At 36.6% G+C, this 22,228-nt stretch overlaps 1 protein-coding gene across 1 annotated transcript in view; it reads left to right on the top strand.

The window, feature by feature from the left end:
• Positions 1–22,228, top strand: part of PRTG (protogenin) — a 119,785-nt gene that overhangs the window by 27,174 nt on the left and 70,383 nt on the right. The gene's annotated exons all lie outside the window — the stretch shown is intronic.

Raw genomic sequence — 22,228 nt, 5'->3', positions numbered from 1 at the left:
GGGATACAGAAGCTGGAGGCCGAGGCAAGCTTTAGAAACCATATATATAGGATTGGGAAGACATGAGAAAGAGTTGGAAGGCAGAGGTTATAGTATAAATGGATTAGGATTACAAAGGAATGGGAAGAGATAAACAGAATTAAATCCTTTATATAAAATGCTTCATTTAATCCTTACCACAACTCTTTGAAATAGCAAGTTTAATTAAAACCACAATGAGATGCCACTTCACACTGGTCAGAATGGCCATCATAACCAAATCAACAAACAAGTGCTCTTAGGGTTGTGGAGAAAAGAGAACCCTAGTACACTGTTGGCAGAAATGCAGACTGGTGCAGATACTGTGGCAAACAGTATGGAATATCCTCAGAAAACTAAAAATGGAACTGCCTTTTCACCCAGCAATTCCACTGCTGGGATTATACCCTAAGAATTTTGAAATACCAGTTCAAAAGAACCTATGCACTCCAATGTTCATAGCATCACAATTTACAATAGCCAAGTGCTGGAAGTAGCCCAAGTGCCCATCAATAAATGAGTGGATCAAAAAACTATAGAACATTTACATGATGGAATACCATGCAGCAGAAAGAAATAAGGAGCTCTTACCCTTTGAGACAGCATAGATGGAACTGGAGAGCATTGTGCTAAGTGACATAAGCCATGCAGTGAAAGCCAAATATCATATGATCTCACCTATAAGTGGAGCCTAATAAACAAAACAATCAAGCAAAAATATAACCAGAGACATTGAAATAAAGAACAAATTTACAGTAACCAGAGAGGAAGGGGAAGGGGGGTAATAGAAAGAAGGGGAAGGGTTGTCAAGGAACATGTATAAAGGACCAATGGACAAAGCCAAAAGGGGAGTTAGGATTGAGTGTGGAAGGTGGGGGTGGGTGGGGTGGGGAGCCATGGTAGGGGGAAAATAGGGACAACTGTAGTTTAACAAAAATAAGAGAAAAAAGAATTCTCAGTCTTTTATGGATTAAGAAACTAAGGCATAGAAACCTTAAGTAACTTACAAAGTCACACAGTTATTAATTGGTGGACCTGAATTCTTTCTTTCTTTCTCAGCCCCCACCATAAATTTTGGTTTTTGTTTGTGTGGGTGTTTTTGTGATATATGGTATATGGTCTTTTAGAGAAGAAGAGTCAAGTCCTTTGAAGGCAGGTATAAGTCTTCAATTCCTTCCTCCTACCTCTGTATCTTATAAAATTTGGAGATTTAGTATATTTTTTATTGATAAGTTTGATGTTAGGTGACATTTAAATTGATCAGGAGTCAGGTGAATGTACTGAAAGAGGTAATATTTTAGCTTATAGAAAAGATATTTAGATTTGTTAAAAATGGAAGAGTGATTTAAAGACAAAAATATCTAAACATACCTACAGTAAGTGCCCTAGAACATAAAGCATTTAATCCCAGGATATTTTAATCATAACTTAAAATTTTAGAAAGTGAGCTTTAAAGACAGCTCTGGATTCACATCCTTCAGGTATGAATATAAGAGAAAGACACAAACTGTGTATGAGTAATCCAGTGGTTTGGAGTTAGAGAATACTTTTCCATGAGTGTAAAAAAAAGTCCTACAAATAACAGTTAGCTTGCAGATAGACCTGTTCAACTTATTAGTTAATAAATTATACATGTAAAATGAAAAATACAGAATAACATTGCTATAGTAAGTAGATTAACATTAAAACTATTAAAAATAGTATTTAACAACCAGAGATGAAGAAACTGGTGGAAATGTTTATGATTTTGAATACGGCTTTCTGGAACTTCTAAAGGCTTTTGAGGATACTGAGTGATTTCTATTTTTTTTTTTTTTTTGAGTTACAGAAGTAGTACATGCTGCCCTGGCTGGCGTAGCTCAGTGGATTAAGCTCGGGCTGCAAACCAAAGCATTGCAGGTTCGATTCCCAGTCAGGGCACGTGCCTGGGTTGCAGGCCATGGCACCCAGCAACCGCACACTGATGTTTCTCTCTTTCTCTCTCTTTCTCCCTCCCTTCCCTCTCTGAAAATAAATAAATAAAATCTTAAAAAAAAAGTAGTAGTAGTACATGCTTTCTATGAATATTAAAATAATAGAAAACTAAGTAGAGTATTCAGTTCCTTTTCAAGGTAGTCACTGTTAGTAGTTATATAGATTTTCCAGGACTTTTTTCTATGTATTTATAAACATACAGCGTAGAGTAAATACAGGTTTAGAGTTGTCTATATGGAAAAATAATACAATAATTAATAACACAAGAATAATCTCTGTGTTTTGTATACTCACAACTATAAACCTACTTTTGCACTCCCCTGTACACTTGTGTATATCTACACACTCAGGTTTTTTCCCTCCTCCCATTTGAAAAACTTTATTGAGGGATAATTGATGCACAATAAGCTGTACATGTTGAAATACACAATTTGGTGAATTTGGCATATTTGTGTGCTGATGAACCTATCAACACAATGAAGATAATGAACTACTTATAACTCCCAGAAGTTTCCTTGTGCATTTTGTAATCCATCCCTCCTTTCCATCTGCAGGCAATCACTGATGTGCTTTCTATTACTGTCTATCAATTAGTTTGACTTTTCTAGAATGTTATGTAAATGGAATCATATAATATGTACTCCTTTGTTTGTTTAAATTCTTTGACTTCGGCATAAATATTTTGAGATTTATCCATGTTATATGTATAGCAATAGTTCATTTTTTTGTTGTTGTTCAGTAGTGTTCCATTTTGTGGATATACCACTGTTTGTCCACTCGTTGATAAATATTTGGGCTGTTTTCTATAACAGTTTGGAGTTGTTACAAATGAAGTTGCTATGAATATTCATTTAGAAATCCACATGTCAACCACAAGCTCATTTTTTCTGGCTAGATACCTAGGAGTGAAATGGCTGGGTTGCATAGTAGGTATACATTTAGCTTTTTAAGAAACTGTCAAGCTGTTTTCCAAAGTAGTTGTAGTCCTGTTAAATTGATTGCATTCTACATTTTGCTTTAACTTGTTTGTTTTGTCACTAGCCTCCTTGATACTGTTGGGTCATTATCATATCCTGACATCCATAGTTACAGCCATCAAGAAATTTAAACTATTTGTAAAGTTTCAAAGAGGTTTAAAAAAATCTATAATCCTATTAAATACTCATTTTCCCAGACAACTCAGAACTTTTAAAAAATTTATTCCACAGCCCAGCAGGGGTCACTTTGAAATAATCTTGGCTAGGTGTATTTACTAGTATAGTCAGCTTCAGTGCTTTGTCACCAAATTTAAATGTACTAGAATCCATTGCAATAGTTTCATGATTGTTTGGCACTGATTAGTGGAGCAGTGATTTATTTGTTCCTTCATTTTAAAATTTTGTTTCCCTTTATTTGCACCATTCATTCCTGATCTATTCCTTTTCTTTGTCATTTTACTTGTCTTATTTCTTGTCATGTGATATTTTCCCTTTTATTTTTTGCATTTTGTTCTTTTTCTTTCCTCTCTTTCTCACTAATACTTTTGCCTCAATTTCTGTATGCACTGACCCCTTCCATCAGCCAATGTTTATTTGTGGGAAGTGAGATTTACCAGCCATCTAAAGGGGTGCTCAATACAGAATAGAAGCGGTTGCAAAACACTGCCTTAGTGGCCTCCAAGCATTGATGTATTTCTGGAAGTCTTTCAAATTACCTGATGCCACTGATAATCATTTCCTTAAAGGAGACTCAGGGTTGCTGTTGAGCTGTGTGGAAAATTCACACTAGGCTATAAATAGTACTCTGCACCAAGTTGGGAAATCCAGATTTACAGCTGGTCCAGAGTATAGTTTTATTCATATCATAATCCCTTTAGAATATCAGTTTTGGGTCAGATGGCTGTGAGGACTAAATGTGAGTAGCAGTATCATATTTTCTGGGTCACTGTAAAAGATGCATTACATTTTCAGATACATATAACTACATTTTTGCTGTTATTAAGAAAATCAGTTTCATTGTCTTTTTTCAGCAGGGTCATATTGCTTTTAGCACAAAACCTTTTCTGTGACATTCATTGTAAGCCATCAAAGAAAAAGTCAGACTGTTTGGCTATTTCCACTGCCAATAACAAGCATTAAAAAAGTAGATTTTATCAGTTAACTTTCCTTTGCTTGAATGAATGTGACACTCAACAGATGAAATATGAGCTGCAAGTTTCTTTTGCCCCATTCCTATAAACTATGCATTGTTTTGATTTGGCTTATTGAATGCATTATAAGGGATTTCTATATGGCTCTGGTTCAAAATTCTGTGCTTTTATTCTTCTGAGCTAAAGATTGTATGTAATTTAGTAAAAATTTCTAAAAGAATTTATGCTTTCCTCAGTTAAAAATGGTGTGTGAGCAGCAAATAGAACCTACATCTCCCCTACTCAAATAATTCAAAGGCCTTTCATAGGCCAAGTAAGAGTAAGCTATTTATACAACAGCTTTGAATTGATGAAACAGTTTAGAAAGCATGATTGTATAAAATTGATTTAAGTCCCTGGTTAGATATGGTTAGACATACTTTTACCCTAAAGAAGATGCATTCTTGGTGGTTGAGATAACCTTAAATGCTAGTCCTATCATGAGGAGCCTCTATATAGATACAGAAGCACTTTTTAAAAATGTCACCTTTATTGAGGTAGAATTGACATAATAGATATTCAATGTGTAAGTCATGGTGATTTGATATATGTATACATTACAAGAGCATTCCCCTCATCTAGATAATTAACACATTTCGTCACCTCACATATTTACCTTGTGTGTCTGTGTGTGTGTACTACTCTCAATAAATTTTAATTTTACAATTCATTGTTACCGAATATAGCCACCATGTTTTGCATTAGATGCACAGACCTTATTCATCTCATAACTGAAAGTTTGTACCCTTTTCTTCCGTTTCCTCCACTCTGCCCCCACCCCCACAGCCCCTAGCAACCATAGAAACAGAAAATTAGAAAAGTGAGAACTTTTATAAAATAATCATTCTCAAACAGAAAAACTCCATAGCAAGTAAACCATGAAAAGACACGTTTGCGTTTGTACCTACTCATAATTAGTTTTCCATATTACTTTCAAATCTGATCGTGTTTATATTTTGCTTAAAATATTTCAGTGACTTCTCATTGCCTTTAGAATGCAATCCAATGCTTAGGGCTTTTCTTCTCATATTTTAAACTGCATATGTCACACCTGGGCATCTTAACAAAGGGCTGATTGGCATTGGGATGGAGCCTGATACTCTGTTCTAAGAATAGTTCTAAGGCTGATCCAAGGACCACACTTAGAGCAGCAAAGCATTGGAGCATAAAAAGTTAAGGCTTTTCATCATCTGTCTCTGCCTGCCCAGTGACTGCATCCTTTACTGCCCTGTCTCTCTATGTCTCCATCCCCCCTCACCCCCTGATTCTTCTGTATACCCTAAATTCCCACCACATGGAATTTCAGTTCTCTGAATGTACTTTGCTCTTTCATTGTTTTGTACCTTTGCCCATCCATACTCTACCCTCTGCCTGGAACGCTCTTCATAATCCTTTGCTGTTTACTAGTCCATCAGCCCTTGACCACACTTGTCACCTCTCTTCCAGACTCATAGTCTTCACTTGATGGCTGGGGTGTTATAGCATCCTGTGGCTTTTACTTGTAGGTAGGACCTTACCAGTGTAATGGTCTTGGATTCTGAGTGTTTTTTAAGGAACGGCAAGTGGATTTACATAGGCTAGACAAGAAAATCCATATTAGAGAATAATGTGGAATGTTGGATGAATAATTGCACAATTAAATTAATGTTGGTAACAAATAGGGAGGGAGAGATTGACAGATCCGAAAGCCCTGCTGATGACTTTGGGAGTGATACAATGTTCAATCAAGTGGAAGATAGGGGAAATTTGCTTTTGTTGCTGCTTCTAGGAACATTTAAAGGAGGGGAAATTGGAGAAAAAGAAACTCCCAATTCTTTATGCATGAATGTATGTTTCTACTGGGAGAATAGACTCACGGGCCGGATCAGTGTTTCCGTGCTAAAGTGCCATGGTGCACTCCTTGTATGGACCTCTTATGTCTCTAGGGCAGCCACTTGGGTGTCATTTTTTTAAAGCCCCATTTTGACTACTGGCTGTACCATTTACTAATTACATGACCCAAAACAAGTGGTTTTGAGTCCTTTTATTCTTTTCTTTTATTGATTTTTAGAGAGGAAGAAGCAGGGGAGTGGGGGGAAGAGAGAGAAGCATCTGTTTTGTTTTTGTTTGTAGTTCCATTTATTTATGATCAGGGATCAAACTTGCAACCTTGGTGTATAGGGACAATGCTCTAACCAACTGAGCTACCCAGCCAGGGCCTGGTTTAACTTCTCAGAACATATTTTCCTACTTATAAGTGAGGGTAATATTATTTACCTGTTAAAGTTTTCAGGAGTATTAAATGAGTTAATGTATGTAAGATATGTAGTAGGTTAATTCTCTCTTTTCCCCTTTAAGGGCTGTGGTTAAGCCTAATAGAAAAAGTGAGCTACAGCATTATTAAGAGGATTTCATTATGTTGTGGACAGGTTGCCTAGAATTCACGGTCCACATAATGAATTCACCTTAACAAGGACATCTGATGTATGTGTGCGAGTGACAGTGTGTGTAGTTTTTTTCCTGTTACCAATTAAATAGTCTTGGTCTTTAGTTTAATATCTATTAGAAGATGAAAGAGATACTCAGATATTTAGTAGTGGTTGATTTCCAATTTATGAATTGAATGTCATATATAGAACATTTAATCGTAATAAATTATAATGATGTAAACCTTAATGAATTGCACTGCATAATAGGCATTTACTAAATATTCACTGATTACCAGGAAAGTATGTGAAAAAGAAAGAAAAACCATGACTTTTTATAATCTGAGAAAGTGATATATAAAAGAACAATGGAGAATAATACTGTAAAGTTTATAACAAATAATTTAATATACTGCAGCTCTTGAATTGTTTTAAATGTCTTTGAAATAATCATTTGGAAAAACAAGTAATTCCTAGTAGAAATATTTCTGCTGTAATTTAATGGACTTTGTATTTTTCTCATTATAAATTTATACACGGATGAAGTTGCTAAGTGACATGAATTTTGTTACAAAACCTCACTCTTCTTAATGCTTTCTTGATCCTTCTGTTTCTCGGACTGATGCAAAGTGTAAAATTGCATGGAATGTTCTTCCTGCACAGTTGAGCTATTAAGCAGAACTAATTCTTTATGGAATGACAACAAGGCATAAGAAAGGCATCTCTTGGATTAGGCAATATAAGGCAATCACTTGGCAAACGGCTGAAGGGGAAGTTGGTCTTGGTAAAGACAAAGCAATGGCCCTTTTTCTCTTCCCCTTGAATTCATAGGAGCCACACAAGTTGAACAGCTTTGAAGCTGGTTAATGTGGCTTACTAGGCGTGTTTTTTTTTTGTGTGCTGTTTCCTGCTTGTTTTTGCCAGCAGAGGGGCCAAGAATAATCACTTGATAAACGCATTAGCATGTCTCATACACTTCTGTGACCACACACTGTTGCTGGGGAGACACATAATTTGAGAAGAGGAAAATCCCAGTTGGGGATGTCTTTCAAAGTGAGATCAGATTTTACTCCCAACTTAATAGGATTCTGTCTAGATTATGAGAGTACCATATGGGGACTAATTATTTAAAAAAAAATTTTAAATTCAAGAGTAAGTAGCAGTTGGGAAGGATGAAAGGTAGAGTAAATAGTGGTTTATGTTCATTTTAGCAGCTCTAGAAAGGAAGACAAGGAATGTTGGTAGTAATTTTATGACAGGTTTAACAATTATAGAACACTGTTTTTATTTCCTTTGATTTTTCTTATTGACAGCCTGCTCTTTTTTATTTTGCTTAGGTGTATGATTTTCCTTGTTCCTAATTTCTTCCTTAAATTCCCACCATGACAGATGCGTTCTCTTAAAGCATTACATTTCCATATCTACTTCTGTTCTTTATGATCTGCTCCTGTAATGCCACCTTGGTTGCTTGTCACTCTGTGGTTATAACTGCTCTCTTCAGGGTGGACATCCTCAGTATTGCAAAACATAGGCCAAGGAGTAGCTAAGAAGGATTATACTTCAGCTGCAGATGAGGTTGTCAGGAGAAGTGGTTATGACTTCAGCATTGCAAGTCTTCATTCAAAATAGCTCTTTCTACTCTGCTTTAGGAGAATGGAACTCAGAATGTCACACAAATATGTGTGCAAAAACAATGAACCTTTATTTTCACATTTTATGGTGCAATTTGATCCTGAAGAAGCATTCAGATGTTCAGTAGTCTTGGTCAAACATGAATTCTAAAACCCTGTAGCCACTCTAGAAAGTCTGTTTATCATGTGAGGTTCCTTGGATCAAACTCGATGGTTCCTGGACCAAATTCTGCATAATTTCAAGTTTGGCCTGATGGACCTGTATCAGCTTGAATGTTATGAGACTTCCCCAAATGAGCTTAGAATGTAATGTAAGGGAAGCCCGAAAACTGACAGATGTGTAGCAGGATAATGCTGGGCAGCAGCCTGGAAAAAGTCTGTGTTGGAATTACAATCCTGCAGTGTGCTGCTGGGCTGGGCTACTTAGGGAAGGCTGGTTTTTCAGGTGTATACATGTGTGTATGCCTATTTTTTTCCACATATGTGCATGTAATGACTTATTAACTCCTTATTTTTCTAGCAACTCAGCAGAAGTATTAAAGCTGTCCCACCATTTCCATAGGTAGAGGAATAGGAGGGCTCTAGGTGTCTTATTCCTCCTGTTCCTCAGGAACACAGGTTCATTTCTAGTTATCAGAGTAAGTATTATGTGTGTACACTTTTCATGTATAAGTTTGAACAGGAACATAAGTCTTTTTTGAAGTTGATTTTTTATTTTATATACAGCAAAACTTTTGGGGGTCCACATACTATGAGTTTTGACATATTCATAGTCATGTAAGCATCACCACAGTCAGAATGTAGAATAGTTTCATCATCCCCAAACATTCTCTGATGCCCATGTAGTCATACCCTCTACATCCCCTAATTTCTAGCAGCCGTTACATCTTGCATTTTCCAGAATGTCATATAAATGAAATTATACATTCTATAGCCTTTTCGGTCTTGTGTCTTTTACTTAGCATAATGCATGCAAGATTTATCTATGTTCTTAAGTGTATCCATAGCTTGTCCCTTTTTATTTCTGAGTAGTATTCCACTGTATAGATCCACTACAGTTTACCTATTCACCAGTTGAAGCACTTCTGGCTTTTTTGCAATTTGGTGCTGTTATGAATAAAGTTTATATAAACTTTCTTGTGCATGTTTTTGTGTGAACATAAGTTTTCATGTCTATTGGGCAAATATTTGAAGATGAGAATGCAATATGTTTAACTTTATTAAAAAACTGCCAAGTTATTTTCCAAAGTGACTGTATAATTTGTCATGGAGAAATGCAAATTAAAACTACAATGAAATATCACTACACAATGAGATACCACTTCTTTTTTCATATGTTTTATGTTCAACTCCCTTAATATCTGTGGATTATTTAATATATTCATGCTACCTTCTAGATTAAGGAGTTGCCTGCTCCAGACTTGTCCAAAGCCCTTTAGACTAAAGAGAACATAACTGTCCTTATCCTTTTTCACAGGCATGGTATCTTCTGGCTAATGTTAGTCTTTTAAGTCCCAGCACATTCTTGTGCTTTATGATACATATGTTTATGCACAGATATACATATGTCATTGCCTCCTTGTATACTAGAACTCAAACAAAAATTATTATGATGCTTAAAATATTAAATGTAAGAAAATTTGGAATGATTTTTAAGTCTCATTCAAAGTCTTCTGGTTTCATACTAAGCGCATTCCCATCATATCTAGTTGTGAGCTAATTTTATTTCAGTAGACATTTAATGATGGGCAGTTATGTATAAAACACGGTGCCCTTCAGGTCCATTGAAATCACTGCTAGTTTTTGCTTATTTTAGATGACAGATGGTAAGTTATTGACACTTGTTCTTTTGTTGATTGTATGCATTGGAAGGGGTGACAAAGGTAGAAGAGTATGGGGAACCTACCAAAAAGAGCCCTCTGTTTAACAATTAAACCTCAGCCTTATTAGGTTTCCCACTGAAAATTATGTACAGTTCAGAACATAATCAAGGATAAGATCATCCATGTTTGGTTATTTTTTCAATGGCTACAGTGGTTGTAGAGAGACCAGTACTTTCTGTTGGTCCATAAACCGCATAATACCATGCTAGAAGATGTATCAGGATATACTGAACTGTGGCTCTGGAAAGGTCTTTAGAACTGGAAGGCATGGCATTAATCGCTGAGAAGAGTACTACCATTTTGTGTATGAGGACACTAGGAGCCAAAGAGCTTGCTTTTGACAGGTCATTTATAGTTCATTTATGAGCTTGGAGAGAATACAGGTGCCCAACTATCATGAGCAAGGGAGCATCCCTGAAAGAAGCACATGTATTCATGTCTTTCCACAATGCCAGGTTTATTCGGGGAGAACTCCCCAGTAAGCCAATAGAGTCATGCACAGGTTACACACAGAAAGGGGGTTGTGTGATAGACCAAGCAGAGCAAGCATCTGGCGCAAAGTCCCAGTCACTGGTGGCATCTGCATTAGAGAAGGAGGCATCAGTCTTAAGCTGAGTAGATGGCTACAGTGGCGGCTCATGTTTGGTGTAGTGGGAGTCCTCTTGGGCTCCGAGATTGACTCATCGTATAGCCAGGCTTGAGTGTTGAATAGTCAAAGGTCTTGAGTTCTTATAGCCAACAGTGGGTTGGCTATATCTCACTCATTTTGATGTCCAGATGGAGTCCTTATCTGAATGGTTTTTGGCATTCTGGATTCATTCCCATTAGACACCATTACCTCAGTCTGTTGTGTTGCCACTTGACATAACTGACACAGCTGACAGTGACTCCACACTGAATTGCCAAAAGATGTCCAGGAAGTTCCCTCTGCTCTTACTGTATACACTGACCTTAGTCTAATTCTGTTTCTCAATTTGCTCTGCTTCCTGCACTGTAGCTAAGGTCCACTTGTGCCCCGGACTCTAGAACCCTGGTGTGGGACTTACAGAACATTCATACCTTTAATCTTATTCCCTCCTTAAAAGAGCCTGTGGGGTGATGGCACTACTTTAAGGGATATTGTGACTTACCCAAGATTATGTGTTGAAGGCAATGATTGGGTTAGCCAAGACCAAAACTTAGACCTCCTGACTCCAAAATCTCTCTTGGTACCACAGCTACCTCTGTGGCAGTGATGTAGCTACTGAGAGCACGTGTATGCCCCTGGAATTAGAGTGTCATGGAAGGGACCTTTGAGATCATGAGAGTCATTCAACCTCCTATCTAATTTGGAAATCTTTTACCATATTATTTTAGGTGAACAACAAGCAGCATTTTTACATTGATTTTTATTACTAACAAATGTTTACTACACATTTATGGTAGCTCCTTACACATTCATTCATTTATTCAATCAGCCAACAAACAATATTTCCTACCAGAGTCTTGATACTCCCCTAAAGCAATTATCCTTTTCTATAACTGGAAATGTTTTTTGAATTCTTATTGAAGTGCCCTTAAGTTTTTCAAAAGAAAGACAAATGTTTAAATATTTTCTTATTTCATAGTCATATGGACTCACATCTTATTATTTCACTCTTTGCACATCAGCATTGCCAGCACCAATCTATTAAGATTAGTCTTGTTGTCTAGTGCTAGCTCTTAGAGCATGCAAAAGTTTTGGTTAGACTGTTCAGATTTTATTAAGAATAAAAGAAGTTGGAAGAGTGGCATTCTCTAATCGAGCTGTCATAAGAAGGTTGTCAGCACAATTTTGTTTTTTTTTTCTTTACTTTTAGTGTATCACTATTTTTTCCCATGTAGTAACAGTTATTTTAAGGGCTATATGAGTTCCAGTAATTGAAGGTTTAAGAGCAAATCAGAACAGCAAAAAGAAAAAAAAGAATCCAAAAAATGAGGATAGTATAAAGAGCCTCTGAACCAACTTCAAGTGTACCAACATTCACATCATGGGGGTGCCAGAAGGAGAAGAGAGAGAATGAGAAATTGAAAACCTATTTGAAAAAATAATGACAGACAACTTCCCTAACCTGGAAAAGGAAATAGACTTACAAATCTAGGAAGTGCAGAGAGTCCCAAACAGACCCACACCAAGACATCATAATTAAAATGCCAAAGGTTAAATACAAAGAGAGAATCTTAAAAGCAGCAAGAGAAAAATGGTTAGTTACCTACAAGGGAGCACCCATAAGACTATCAGCTGATTTCTCAACAGAAATTTTGCAGGCCAGAAGGGATTGCAAGAAATATTCAAGGTAATGAAAAGCAAGGGCCTATAACCAAGATTATGCCACCTAGCAATACTATTATTTAGAATCAAATGGTTTATAAAGAGCTTCTCAGAGAAGGAAAAGGTAAAAGAGTCATCACCACCAGCCAATATTACATGAAATGTTAAAAGGTCTCCTTTAGGAAGAAGAAGAAGAGGGGGGAGGAAAAGGTAAAAAATATGAACAATAAAATGGCAATAAATACATGTCCATCACTGTCAGCTGATTTCTCAAAAGAGACCTTGCAGGCAAGAAGGGGCTGGAAAGTAGTATTCCAGGTCATGAAAGGGCCTGTATCCTATATTGCTCTATCCAGCAAAGCTTTCATTTAGAATGGAAGGGTAGATAAAGTGCTTCTCAGATAAGGTCAAGTTAAAGGAGTTCATCATCACCAAGCCCTTATTATATGAAATGTTGAAGGGACTTATTTAAGAAAAAGAAGATAAAAAACATGTACAGTAAAATGACAGCAAACTCAGAATTATTAACAACCACACCTAAAACAAAAACAAACTAAGCAAACAACTACAACAGGAACAGAACCACAGAAAAGGAGATCACATGGAGGGTTATCAACAGGGGAGTGGGAGGGGGAGAGAGAGGGTAAAAGGTACAGAGAATAAGTAGCATAGATGGTAGGTAGAAAATAGGGGGAGGGTAAGAAAAGTATGGGAAATGGAGAAGCCAAAGAACTTATGTGTATGACACATGGACATGAACTAAAGGGGAGGAATGTGGATGGTAGTGGGTGTGCAGGGTGGAGGGAAGTGAAGGGGGGAAATGGGACAACTGTAATAGTATAATCAATAGCATATATTTAAAAAACACATGTCTATCAACAAATGAATCTAAGAAAAACAAATGAAGAATAGAAACAGACTCATAGATACAGAAAACATTTTGATGGTTGCCAGATGCAAGGGGGTTTGGGGAGATGGATGAAAAAGGTGAAGACATTAAGAAGTACAAATTGGTTGTAACAGAATAGTCATAGGGATGTAAAGTTCAGAATAGAGAATATAATCAATAATATTCTAATAACTAATGTGTCCGATGGGTACAGAATTTATCAGGATGATTTAGTAAGTTATATAATGTCTAATTAATCACTAGGATGTACACCTGAAACTAATATAACATTGTGTATCAACTGTGACTGAAAAATTTTTTAAATGATTTAAATTTAAAAAGTAAAGACATTGTTGAACAGCAGTGAGTGGCCTAGCTGACAGGAGGGGACTTGAAGAGCTTGAAGAGCTTTGTGTTGCTCTTTCCAGGACTAGGAACTGAGTTTGCAGAGTACCAGGTGTGGTATTTGTCAAAACAGGGTTGATATAATATCAAAGAAGCAAAGAATTCTCAGGTATTATTAAAGGTGTCTTTTAATATGTTTACAGAAGTAATATAATAATGGAAAATAATCTAGTCTGTAGAAACTTTGCATGTAGGATCTATTTCTGAAAGTCCCTGATACCCATTTAGTTAGAAAGTTTCTAATCTTCATTTTGTTTACATTTATTTGGACACATGTTTTGATCTAAGTATTATCTTTGAAAAGTAAATGCATGCCCCTTAGCACCTAGTTGCCAAAATAGCCACAGATTCAAGCCAAACACTAAATTCCCTAGAAGCTAGGTATAAGAAGCCACTTATAGAATAGCTATTGTATACTAAGTACAACTGGAAAAAAAAAATGTTGACACTGAAGTCATAGAGACCACATCTGTCTTGTGTTACATTATTTTTATTAGACAGATGAAATTTTTTGTAAAACAACTTTTTAAAAAGTACCAGTTTCTTGTCTAACCTTAAGGATATAATAAGTTTTCAACTTCTCTTTGAAACTTGTACCTTGGTTGGTTTTTACCTCAAGTGGATAAAGCATCAGTTGCCTTGATGCTTTGATTAGATGGGTCTGGGTCTCTGTTTACTTCTCTGTTTGGTTGTAGGTCAGTCTTTAAGTTTGAAAACTGAAAGCAAATTGGATCCGATGAGGTAAGAAATTACTACTGTGCTTTGAATAGGAAAGCCTGCAGTAGACAAAGGCATGATTTAAAGACCAGTGTCATAGAAGTAAGCTTTAAGCTAATTCTCTCATTCATATTCTCTCTCTCTTTCCATTAGGAACCCTGAAATTGGGGGTATTCAGGAGCCTGGTATAAAAATTTCTCTGGTTTCTTGATGAGCCACTTACAGATTTCCCCAGAACTACTGACTGGTGACTTAGAGCTGTGGAAACAGCACAGCGTTGCTAGAATGTGATGACTACTGGCCATGTTCCCTTGCCATTTAGGACTTCCTAAGGAGGGAGTGTGGCAGTAGTAACTGATGCAGTCCTTGACCAGCTGAGGCCTCCAGAACCCCTGACTGAATCACCTCTGTAAACCCTGCATCAAGATTCTGATTGATTGAAATATTTTCTTTTTTTTAAAGAGTTGTCTTTGTATTTTTTTAAAGATTTTATTTATTTATGTTTAGAGAGGGTAGGGAGGGAGAAAGAGAGAGAGAGAGAGAAAAAAATCAATGTGCGGTTGCTGGGGGTCATGGCCTGCAACCCAGGCATGTGCCCTGACTGGGAATCGAACGTGCGACACTTTGGTTTGCAACCCGCGCTCAATCCACTGAGCTACGCCAGCCAGGTGAAATATTTTCTGTTTAGTGAAAGAATATTTTAAATGCAATTTACAAAAGAAAGTGTTTTTTTTTCTTACATAGAGAATAGTCTGAACTTTACTATTACTAAGTCTTTAAAATTACTAAGTGTCTTGTCATTTCAAACTGTATTGATAATTTTTAGTTGCTTTTAGATTCAACACATATTAACACATTGTTTGTGGGTAAGTTTTATCGCGCGCTCTACTACCAGTCAACATAAAACGTATAAATACATTTCCCGCATACAATGTGTTAAGTATTTCATTCATTGCAAACTTTTAGAAGCATGGATGGCACATTAGTTTAATATTGTAGTTATACCTTTCCAGTGTAGAAACACATATGTGTTATTTTTTGATCAAATGAAAGTTTGGAGAACATTTCCCTCTTAGCATCTTTGACCCTTTTTTCCCCCTGACTATAAATCATAGAAGCAAATATTAAGTAGACAGGTAAAAAGGAGGAAGTCACAAATAAAATAGGCACTTACATTTATTGTGTTTGCAAGGTTGTTTTTGAGAACACCGCATGTTTCTTAAGACCTTATTTCTTGCCTATTTTATAGAGCTCTGGCCTCTTAACAGCACAGCTTTAATGACTTTTTGTGGGGCTCTTGGTTTATGTTAGCACTGACTGTGGAGGGAAGAAAGAGGTCAGGTTTCACAAGAAGGCTGTAGACTTGTAAAAATCATACCTAACCGGCAGAAACAAAGTCCGCATCAAGGAGAAAGCTGAAATTTGCATAAGGACATGAGATATTTTGCCATTTAAGTAAGTGCAAAATGTTTTGATAAAGCCAAAAATAGTTTACAAACTGAAGTTTTAGGAGGTTCTAACATTCATTGTAAAGGATCTTTTCATTTAGTCAGCTTAACGCCCCACTTAAAAAAACCAACGTAGAAAAACAAATACTTTGAAGGAAACAAAGTTTTGAGACTTTTACAATGTATTCATATTTACATGCTTTTCTAAAGTTTCTAAGTTTAGATGTAAAATTTCCTGTAACTTATTTTTAATTTAAAAAGGTTTATTCAGATAATCTTTTTCTTGTAATTTTCAGATTGAGGGCACTGGTTGGGGAGAGAATCAAGTGCCTATCAATCACAGGTGATGTCTACCCAAAGCGTGAGAAGTTCAAAAGACTAAAAAGAAGGCATATTAAAATTAAGAATGAGGGATTTATCAGGTAGTAGTGACAGTAGAAAATTTATGAAGACATGTTCATATAGGCATACAAAATTTATTTTAAAATGTCACTAGTTTTTCTCAACTATGTGTATTATAGAAAAAATAAGTACAAAAAAATCACAATACATAATCCTGCCACTAGAGGTTTGAACTTAATTCCTATCTTCCTGTAATATATCCTCTAATATTTCATCATTCAGATAGGGGATTTTATCCTCCAAATAATTTATTCGTACACATTAAAAATGGGAAAATTATTTCTCTTTCTCTGCATTCTATGTACCTTTATGTAAAAGCTACATAGTCTCGCTTAGTAGAAAAGAAGAGAAAAATGTTTAATCTTAAACTACTCTGCCTACGTTAGAGCTTTAAAGTTTATTTTTATTGCATAGTGGTCACTGACATCCTTTGTTTGCCTTTCTTTAAGTCATCATTTCTAAATTAACAGTAGTTCGTTCATAGCGAGACACATTTTACTGCTATGACATCTCCAGCACCATGACTAGTTCACTAGGTGTCTAGCAGTGCCTTAACTACATGTTCATGTTATCTTATCTGTGTGTGCGCACACATATGAATGTCTGTGTATATAATTATTATAAGATTCTTATAAAATATAATATCTTCATTTTACTGAGGGTTACAGAGTTGTGAGGTTAAGTAACTTCTCATGGGCACACAGCTTATGAATGCAAAGCTGTGATTCTTACCCAGATCTATTCATTTTTAAATCTGCACCCTTAACCACAAGGCCATACTGCTGTACTATCTCCCAATATCCATCTAAATCATTCCCCCTGTTGTACTGGATTTTATTCCTGATATTCTTTAAACCAGCTAAGGCTAAAATTTTGCCTCATCTTAGTATCCTTTACCTCAATTTTCTAATGCCTTAACTTCTATCATCAAGAAACAAGAAATTAAAATTGGAAAAACAAATACTATTTCTCCTAAGTTCATTCCAACAGAGCCTCAGAAATTAAAAAAATATATTTTCTTTGTTAATTTTACATGTCACACATACACTGCTGCCTTTTTTAGGCAGGTATTATAAAAACTCAAGAATGTCTTTAATTAAATCTTAACAACAGCCTAACATCTGAACCATTAGTTAAATCAGGATGAATAGATATTTAAAAGTGTTTATATTATTAATCCCTGACCTGATTTCATAGTTTCCCTGTCTTCCATAATATGTCCAATTTCTTCTCATTCTTATGAAGTGAGAATCTGTGATGGTGAATCACCAGTCCACCTGATTTCTTACATGTTTTCTGGTCTGGCACCAGACTGTCTGCCAACCTTTCATATACAGTAGTACCTTGGTACTCATCATTAATTTGGTCCTACAGGTGGTGAGCAAGTGACAGTTGATGAAACGTTTTCTCTTTCGGGGTAGCATCATGATTCATACGAGTACTGGCAAGTGCAGTGGGTGGCAAGCCAGCGCTGAGTGCTGAAACACTTTTTCTCATCAAAATTCGATGAGTATCAGGTTTGATGAGTTCTGGAGCCAGTGAATACCAAGGTATCACTGTATATGTATCAGCCAGAAACCTGAGTCATTTGGGTCCTTTTTGCCATTTCCCTTGACTTTCTCATGGCCAAATCTTATTGTTCCGTGTACAACATCTCTTATTTGTGCCCTCCCTTCCATTCCTGCAGTCTCTTCTGTTATGTGAATTCACAATCTGCTGTTCTAGTAGCCTTTTAAATGGTTTCCCTACCTCTGAACTCTTTCTAAGTATTTCTTTTGTTGATCAAAAGTATATAGTCTTAGAACTAGGATGGTAGCAATAAAGAAATAGTTTGTATTCCCAATTGGGTGCTTGGATTGGTGTGGGATAATCAAAGAAGAAATTATTTGAATAGGCTGGAAGAATTGCTTTATGACATAAAGTTGAGCTGTAGTAGATATTTCAGTTTAGAGAGGGCAAGTCTGGAGAAGAATAAGGTAAAATTTACCACATTGATGGCCAGAACTAAAAGTCACCCCCTTACACACGGAAAAGGTATTATGGGACCAAGAAGAGAAATTGGTACTTCATAAAGCTGGCATTAAATTTATAGAAATTTAGGTCCTTATTCCCCCAGAATATGAATGTTTGACATAGTTTAGTTAATTATAGAAAAATGAGCTTAGATTATTACAGAGAAACCAGGCTCTTTATGAATGTTAACCTGATATTTTGAAAACAAATACAACAGTACTTGATATTTTGGAGATAAATATAACCATGTGTTCTCACTCTTCAGTAGGAAGGGCATTGGTTTGATGCAGAATAAAAATGTTTTAAAATAGATTAAGATTTTAGAAAATGATTATACCAAAATTTTTTAAAAATTGTAATGATTTTTAAAGCCCTGGCTGGCGTAGCTCAGTGGATTGAGCACAGGCTGCGAACCAAAGTGTCGCAGGTTCGATTCCCAGTCAGGGAACATGCTTGGGTTGCAGGCCATGACCCCCAGCAACCGCACATTGATGTTTCTCTCTCTCTCTCTATCTCCCTCCCTTTCCTCTGTAAAAATAAAAAAAATCTTAAAAAAAAATTGTAATGATTTTTAGAATTTGATGTTCTTCAGTAGGGGTTCTCAGACATTTTAGTCTCACTCTTTATACTCTTAAAACTCATAGAGACCCCAAAGAGCTTTTATTTGTATAGGTTATATCTATTGATATTTATTATTAAAAATTAAAACAAGTTTTAAAAATATTAATTTACAAATAAAAACATTGATCCATTACATTTTTAATTTTTTATTTATTTTTAATTATATTTTATGGTTATGCTATTACAGTTGTCCTGATTTTTGTCCCTTTGCTCCTTTCTACCCTACATCCCCCACTTTCTCAGGCAATCTCTATACTTTGTTCATGTCCATGGGTCATGTGTATAAGTTCTTCAGCTACTCCATTTTCCATATTGTACTTTACATCCCCATGGCTATTCTGTAACTATCTATTTGTACTTCTTAGTCCCCTCACCTCTTTACCCATTCCCCCACAACCCCTCCTATGTGGCAAGCATCAAAACATTCTCTATATCCGTAATTCTGTCTCTGTTCTTGTTTGCTTATTTTTTTAGATTCAATTTTTGATAGATATTTATTCATAGTTTTAATCTTCTTTTTCTTAAATAAGTCCTTTTAACATTTCATATAATAATAGTTTGATAATGATGAACTCCTTTAGCATTTTTTGGTATGGGAAGCTCTTTATCTGACTTTTGATTCTAAATAGTATCTTTGGTAGAACAATAAGTATTCCTACCAGTTCCTTCTAGCCTGCAAGGTTTCTTTTGAGAAATCAGCTAACAGTCTTATGGAAACTCCCCTGTAGATAAATAACTTCTTTTCTCTTGAAGCTTTTAAGATTCTCTCTTTATATTCAACTTTGGCATTTTAATTATATGTTTTGGAGCAGGTCCCTTTGCATCTATCTTCTTTGGGACTCTCTGTGCTTCCTGGACGTGCATGTCTACTTCCTTCACCAAATAAGGGAGGTTTCCTTTCATTACTTTTTCAAATAGATTTTCAGTTTCTTCCTGTTTCTCTTCTCCTTCTGGTATCCCTATGATGCAACTGTTGGACCTCTTGAAGTTGTCCCAGATGCTGCTTATACTATCCTCTTTTTTTTATTCTTTTTTCTTCTTGTTCTGATTAGTTGTTTTTTTTCCTTCCGTATGTTCCAAGTCATTGATTTGATTCTTGGCTTCATCTACTCTACTGTTGTTTCCCTGCAAATTGTTCCTTATTTCAATTACTGTATCCTTCATTTCTGACTGGATCTTTTTGAGATCCTCACTAAGTTCTGTGAGCATCCTTATGACCATGTTCTAAATTCTGCATCTGATAGATTGCTTATCTCCATTTTGTTTAGCTCTTTTTCTGGAGTTTTGATCTGTTCTTTCATTTTGTCTGTGTTTCTTTGTCTCCCTGTGTTTGTTTCTATGTATTAGGTAGAGCTGTTTTGACTCTGTGTTTTCATAGTGTGGCCTAAAAGAAGTAGATGTCCTGTAGGGTCCAGTGGTACAGTCTCCCCTATCATCCACACTGAGTAGTTGAGCTATACCCTTTGTGTGGGCTGAGTACACCATCCTCTTGAAGTTAAACCTTGGTTGCCATTGGCAAATCAATGAGAGGGATTTACCCAGGCCAGTCAGCTACAAGGACTGACTGTGACCACTGACCACCATCTCCATCCTTCATGGAGGATCAGCTGTGCAGGGTCAGGGTGTTGATACTATGATGTGGTCTGTAGTTGCCCACTGGGTGCACTGGCCGTGGAGATTTCTGGGTGGTGCAGGCCAAGATCAGCCCCCACCTGTGTTTTGCCTGGAGACACCCTGCCTGAGCTATAAAAGCAGTCTGAGATGGCTGCTACTTGTGCTGGACTTGGAGATTCCCAGGCGAAGCCAAGCTGTGAATCTTGGCTGGCTTTTGCTAGTGCCAAGCCCGAAGTTCATTGAGGACAGCTGTTGGTTATTTAAGAGGATTTAGGAAGCTGTGAAGCCTGAACCAAGACCAGCCATTCATATGGAAAAGCAGCTTGGGTGGGCAATAAGTTGGGTGGGGTGTAGTCTCTAGGGATCTCCAAGGTTAGTCAAATAGTGTTCGCTAAGTTGATGGAGTCTCAGATAATGGTACCAGCTTGCCAGCTCTGTGGGCAGAAGGTTTAGAAAAGGGACAATGGCCTCTGCTGGACTTGATGCCAGACACTTCAGTTTCTCCCTGTATGCCTCTGGTGCCTTTCAAGTTGCTACCCAAGTGCTGGAGCTCAGAGAGAGTACATCTTTGTAGGTTGAGTCCATGTGTGAGTTCTTTAAGAGGAACTGCTTGAGGCTCCAGCAGTTTCTTCCATTGACTCAATCTCCACTGGTTTTTGCAGCCATAAGTTGTGGAGACTTATCTTCCTGGCACTGGAACCCTGGTTTGCTGGGAATCTTCACTCCTGAGATAGCCCTCCTGAATTTTTATCCACCACATGTGGATGTGGGACCAGCCTATTCCTTGTGTCTGCCCCTCCTACCAGTTTGGATGGTTGTGGTTTCTTTAATTCCATAGTTGTCAGACTTCCATTCAACTCGATTTCTGATGGTTCTGAGTGATGGTTGTTTTATATTTTGGTTGTAATTTTCATGATGCTTGTGTGAAGAGGTGAGCCATGTCTTCCTGCACCGCCATCTTGACCTGAAGTCCTCATTACTTATTAACATAATACATCTAATCAACACAACTATTTTCCAAAGCAAAAGAAAATTTAGTCAGAGTGGCACTGTTTTAGTTTAATAGATGATGGCTGGATTCATACATATATCTGCTTCTATTTGGGTCTGTTGTGATGTCACTCATTGTGTTGTTTCTGGAAAACACTGTACACAGAGAGATGAAAATGAGAAGGCGCGCATAATGGTGATTATGAAAATGGTTTTTACCTTGTGGATCCACTGACAACGGTCATTTGAGAACCACTCTTCTTTAGGAAGGAGAAATTTTTGGTTACACACAAAAAGTCACTTTATTCTTCATCCTTTCTGGAAGAATATTTTCTAAGAATACTTTCATTATTCACTGACTATGTCCTATTCCTCTAAAGGCCTGTTATCCACTTACAAACTAATGAAGTCAAGTCCAAGGTAGAATATTTTAGTCTTTTACCCTTTCCAGTCTAATGAGGGATAAGTCATCTAGACCATAGTTGCTCCACTTTTGTCCGTAACTTTTCACTTGATTGATAAACCATGAAGGCATATATACTTTTTGAACTGGAATCTGAGGGGAGGCAGTAAAACCATCATTGAGGCCCTTCCTTTGTGTCTTGGGAGACTTAGTAGAGGAAAGGAAAACCACATTATTACCTGGAGTCTGGACTCTGTCAAAATGTAAAATCATGGACCCTGACAAGTTCCTGGAGGCCAGTCTAGAGTAGTAAAGAATTATCTCTAGAAAATATCAACACTTGAAGATTTAGCTTTAT

The sequence above is a fragment of the Phyllostomus hastatus genome, unplaced genomic scaffold (genome assembly GCF_019186645.2).
Source record: "Phyllostomus hastatus isolate PE091 unplaced genomic scaffold, TTU_PhHast_1.1 phas_scaffold_501, whole genome shotgun sequence".
In the NCBI taxonomy this organism is placed as follows: Eukaryota; Metazoa; Chordata; class Mammalia; order Chiroptera; family Phyllostomidae; genus Phyllostomus; species Phyllostomus hastatus.
This window is presented reverse-complemented; position numbering and strand designations above follow the sequence as displayed.